Genomic DNA, 5,830 nt, shown 5'->3' with positions numbered 1-5,830 from the left:
GATTTAGTCATCACTATGGCTAATATCGATGAAGTCCCCATGGGGGAATGGAAGAAGAGGATGCGTGATGACACCGGCCCGAGACTTGTGCAGCCCGCAATTCCCGTAACCGCCACTTTCGAACTAAAAGGCCATATTCTCGCTCAACTCAAGGAGATTCCTTTTATGGGAAGGATCACGAAGACACCTACAAGCACTTGGACGAAGTGAATGATGTGGCCAACTACTTCAATGTACCGAATATCCCCCGCGAGACCCGGCTTCTTCGCATGCTCCGAGTCAAGTTCAAAGGGGCTGCAAAGGATTGGTTAAAGTCACTTCCTCCCGGATCAGTCACCACATGGGCCAAGATGAAAGAGGAGTTCATTGATCACTTTTGTCCGCCCTCCAAAATAGCCAAGCTAAAGAAAGCAATTGCCAACTTCGAGCAACAGCCCGGAGAATCTCTTTATGAAGCATGGGAAAGATACAAGAGTTTGCTTAGAAATTGCCCACATCACGACCTTAATAGCCAACAAGAGGTCTCCATTTTCTACGATGGAGTCAATGTCACTACAAGGCAATTGCTAGATTCTCAAGGTCCGCTCACGAAGAAGGCGCCCCCGGTAATCAAGGAGCTAATTGAAGAATTCTCCAAGCACTCTAGAGAATACCACAATCCAAGAAACGAAGTAAGTCGGGGAGTAGTGAACGCGGCAAATGATAGCATAGCGGTGGTGATAGCTAAGCTTGATAGTCTTGATAGAAGAATGACAAAAATGGATCAAACAATCCATGCTATGAGGGTGGGATGTGAAAATTGTAGAGGGCCCCATCTCACCAAGGATTGTGATGTGGATGAGAATGGAAATAAGAAAGCTCAAGTCTTCTATTCAAGTGGCGATCGATACGACGAAAATTGGCGAAAACCTAAGAAGGAATGGCTCCCATACGAAGAGTATAAGAAGGCTAAGGAGGAAAAATGCAAGCAGAAGGAGAGGGGACTATATCAAAGAGAAGAACCGGTAGAAAAGAAAGCTGATTTGGAAGAAATGTTCACTAGATTCATAGCCGCGTCCGAAAAGAGACACAATGATCACGATGCTGCAATACATGAGACCAGAGACATGCTAAGGAATCAGCAGGCATCCATCCTCAACATTGAGAAACAGCTGGGACAGCTTGCACACCAAGTGAACGAAAGAAGACCGGGTCAACTTCCAAGTAATACCGAAACCAATCCGAGAATGGAGAATGTGAGTGCAGTGACCTCCAGTAAAGAAGAAATTTTCACAGATGGACAAAGGATCTCCAAGAGGAAGACAAAAAGGGTAGAAGAGTCGACTCTAGCAAAACCCGATCTGACTCGTCGAGTCCCTCTAATGGACTCGACGAGTCCGTGTGTGAATGATAAAACTGTCAGTCCTTTAAAGCCATATAATCCTCCTTTGCCATACCCAATTAAAGCCATGCCTGCAGAAAAAGTTGAAGCATATAGAACCTTCATGAAGCATGTTAAAGCCTTACAAGTTAATATGCCATTTATGGAAACAATGCTCCAAACACCAAAATACTTCAACTTGCTAAAAGGTCTTTTTGCTGCTAGGAAAGATTTGGCTGAAGTCGCGGAGGTACTATTTAGTGAGCTGCCCGAAAAGAAAGGCGATCTGGGGAATATTAAAATTCCGTGCCAGTTTGGTGATAAAGTTGTCACCCAAGCATTGACCGACTCGGGTGCAAGCATCAATCTGATGCCTTTATCTTTCTTTAAGAGGTTGAATTTACCGGAGCCAAGACCGGTAAATATGAAGATCCATTTGGCAGACAAGACAATAATTCATCCACAAGGCGTTTGTGAGGATCTCCTTATTAAAGTAGACAAGTTTATATTTCCGGTAGACTTTGTGGTGGTTGACATGGAAGAAGACCCCAAAATTCCAATCATATTGGGGAGATCATTTTTAAACACCACATGTGCCTTAATTGATGTATGCGAGTCTACATTAACATTGAGGGTGGGTGATGAGTCCGTAATATTCAAAGCTATGCCAGAAGCCAAGCAAGAGGAGGAAAGAAAAGAAAACATCTCATTGATCCATTTGGATGATGAGATATTACAAAAAGAACTTGAACTTTTGCAAAAAGAAGATCCAACCAAGTTTCTGCTACATTCTGGAGAGGATGGAGATGTTAACAAGGACTTGGAGGAGATAGAAAAGCTATTGGAAGAAGCCGACTCAGAAAACAACCAAGAAATGGTGGAATACGATCAGACTCGCCGAGTCACTTTACTAGACTCGACGAGTCTAGTCGAATTTGATAATAACTTGGACGGTTTGGATCTGTTGGTTGCTAGTCCTCTGTATAATCTGGATTTGGAAATTTTTCCTCATTCTTTAGGAGAACAAACAGAAAAAGAAGACATGGATACGGAAGTTCAACACACTTATATAGCATGTCTTAATGCAATTACACTTGAAGATGGGGTGAGCATAGAGAAAGAAGAGGAGGCAAAAGAAAGGAGGGTGGAAGCTGATCAACCATTCATTACCAAACCTAGAGCACGCACCTTCACAAAATACGAAGTAATTCAGTTTGAAGGAAAAGAAGTGCAAAAGAAGGTGAAAACGCATGGGGTAAAGAAGAAAAAGAGGAGAAGGGAAGCCCAAGCAGCTGAGGATGATGCTGTGAAAAAGAAGAGAGAGGAAGCAAAACGGGCTTACAAAAAGAAGATTCACGCTTACAAAACGAAGTACAAACCACAAAAGACTAAGCGTGCATTCCCGATGCTGGAAGATGACGAAACGTAGACGGGAAGGAGTCCAGCTAACGACTCCTTAAAAAGAAGCGCTTGGCGGGAGGCAACCCGTTATTTAGAGTTTGCTTTCTTTTACTTTTTTTTAGTTTTGTTTGTAATTTTTCCTTCGTTTTTAGATTTTTAATTCTCCAATTCGTCGGACATGTCTGCTTGAGAGTGTGCATGGGCTAAGTGTGGGGTGAAATGATTTTTTTAAAATAAATGACAAAAACTTTAAAAAAATTATGAATTTTTTGCAAGAGACTCGTCGAGTCTGACCGTGACTCGACGAGTCCATATAGATTTCAGAAAAAAAATTGACATCGCGACTAGACTCGCCGAGTCGGACCCCGACTCGACGAGTCGGTATTATTTATAGAAAAAAATAATATTGAAATTACTTTTACAACCGGTAACTAGGGTTTTAACCCTAATGAATCAGTTTCTTTTTCACACACACTCGCCGTGCACCTCTCTCTCAACTCTCTCTCAAGCATTCAAGTGTTCTTCCATTTTTCTTCAAATTTCTCAAGTTTCATCACAAAAGGTAACGAATTTCTTCCTCTTTTCTATTAAATGTATGATTTTAAGGCTATCTATAATGGAAATTGATAGAAGAACCGATTTTGAGAAAAAATTAAATTTCTAGGGTTTCGATTTTTCAAAGATTATGATGTTTTGCATGTTTATTCTTGCCTAAAAACCTTATATACATGTGTCTAGACAAAACCCTTGAAGAAATTTTGAGATTTCCTGGTCCAATTTAGACCGACCCGCCGACTGACTCGTGCAGTTCGTGCGACTCGCCGAGTCGTACATGGACTCGACGAGTCGAGTCGGGGAACATGTGCATGACGTTTTTAATTATAATCTGTGTTTCTGGGTTTTGTGTCTTTGTTTTGCAGAAAAAAATGTTCAACAGGGGGCAAAGTTCTGGGGGACACCAAGGTGGCTTTCCTTGGTTAAATTTCCCACAAATTGAGTCTGCTTCAACAATGCGGAAGTGGAAGAAGAAGTTAGCCGACATAAAGAAGAAGGAAATATATGTGCCCAACATGATAGATTGGGATTGGTTGCAAGGAGTACGCTATGAAGAGGAGCTAGCTCCGTATCTTTTAAAGGAGTTTACCCACGAAGGAGAAACAATGATTTGTGATGGGTGGAGTCGGGTCTTTCGAATCCAAGAGCCGGTGTATTTGGAGCTATGCCTAGAATTCTTCTCCACAGTATATTTCACGGGTGGAGTGGATTGTTATCACCCAACAAGTTTCGGTTTCTGTCTTGGGGGTGAATTTCATCAATGTTCCGTGCTCGACCTTGCCTGTCGATTGGGAATTTATGACCAGCCCTTGGTCTCAACAGATATCTTTCGGGCCTTTTTGGGGCAATCCCACATGGTGTTTCCCGATGGAGTTACTAGCACGGGGTGGTGGAACACGATTGGCAACAAAGTTTATATTCCAAAATCGGCACAAGAGGGGAGCATCCGATCACCTACGCACCGCCTTATTCATCGTCTCATTTCATCCACTATTAACCAAAGGAAGGATGATGACAAGGTTTCTAACCTTGATGTCTTCTATTTATGGAGCATTATCACACCCGACATTTTTTGCAATATTCCATGGTGTTTGGCTTCATATCTATCGGAGGGTGCGGTTAAGGATCGCAAAACTTCTCGAATCAATGGTGGTATGTTTATCACCCGGCTAGCCAACTCGTTTGGGTTGATGACCCGTGGTGCATGGAACTTTATGACGATGATTCCTACGCCTCCATTCAATCCAATTCTTTTCCGGCGGGCCGGGATTATTGAAGATTATGGTGGTGGTCATTATGCTATACCGCATGATGATCCGGTTGTTGGTCCCGAAGCACCGGGGAGGAGGGTTCGTTCGAGGAGGGAGCGGGATGCGGAGGAAGAGCCGCCGGTGATTCCGGTTGATAATGAAGAAGTACCAATGGATTGGTACAATGTGGAGATGAGGCGGCTACAAGATCAAATGGCGCGGGACATTAATTTTAGCAACCAATCACATATCCGACTTTTCGATCACTTCAACATACCGCATATTGATGGAGGTAACTTTCCGTACATTCCATCATGGGACGAGGTGATTAGTGCAAGAAGGAGTGGTGCGGGAGGAAGTGGAACAGCAGCGAATCATGACGATGAGGAGGATTGATTTCTTTGCATTTTTATTGAACAATTTTCAATTTTTATGTTTATGTTTTTTTTATTTATTTGGTTTGTTTGAATGTGTTCAGACTTTTTACTGTTTTGTTTAATGTGTGGTTGCTTTGATTATTTTTCAGAATTGAATTAGGAATGCTTGCATAGGAGAGTTAAAGTTCTAGAGTCAAAAGGGTTATAAGAGTGATAGAGAGTCAAGAAAGCGAAGCATTAGAGTCAAAGTATCGAGTCCGGTCCTTAGGGACATGAGCGAGTGAGTCCAGAAGTGAGGAGAAAATTTTGAAGATTTATTGGAGGCTGGAATATGTGCAGAATGTTATTTTTTTTGTCCAGCGGTCTACTCGTCGAGTGCATTAAACTGACTCGACGAGTCGCCTTGTATTCTCCCACATATGAAGATATCCGCGCTTATACTCGACGAGTCACGTATATGACTCGACGAGTCATCCATTTTTAACCGAAGGGGACTACTGATTTGATGCTGATAAGAGTACCACTTGACCATATATTCTTCCTATATTGATTCCTGAGGATCTTATACTGTTTTTCCGCGTATTTGGAGCGACCCACACGAGATTTTGACACCCAAGACATGGATGAGATGTTACCATGTCTAAAGTCAATTGAAGTTGGAGCTAAAATGAAAGTGACCAACCTATCGACTGCTATCCCTGGGGAGTTTGTTCCAATTCCCTCTTTATTCTCTTTTTATGTTTTTATTATGCATAATATGCAATGAGGGCATTGCATAAAATAAGTGTGGGGTAGGGGGTTGGTTACGTATTAGAAAATTTAGAGTCTTAATTTAGGTTAATTTTAAAATTTGTTGCATACCAAAAATATTACTTAGGATTTAATTT

The 5,830-nt window shown here is 42.0% G+C and overlaps 1 non-coding gene across 1 annotated transcript; it reads right to left on the bottom strand.

Annotated features, from left to right (window-relative positions):
• Positions 1-398: 398 nt before the first annotated feature.
• Positions 399-505, bottom strand: LOC111921912 (small nucleolar RNA R71). Its single transcript, XR_002860319.2, has one exon. It is a non-coding gene; the product is annotated as a small nucleolar RNA R71 (small nucleolar RNA).
• Positions 506-5,830: the final 5,325 nt, after the last annotated feature.

The sequence above is a fragment of the Lactuca sativa genome, chromosome 1 (genome assembly GCF_002870075.4).
Source record: "Lactuca sativa cultivar Salinas chromosome 1, Lsat_Salinas_v11, whole genome shotgun sequence".
Lineage (NCBI taxonomy): Eukaryota > Viridiplantae > Streptophyta > Magnoliopsida > Asterales > Asteraceae > Lactuca > Lactuca sativa.
The sequence above is the reverse complement of the archived record's forward strand: the minus strand, read 5'-3'. Positions and strand labels throughout refer to the sequence as shown.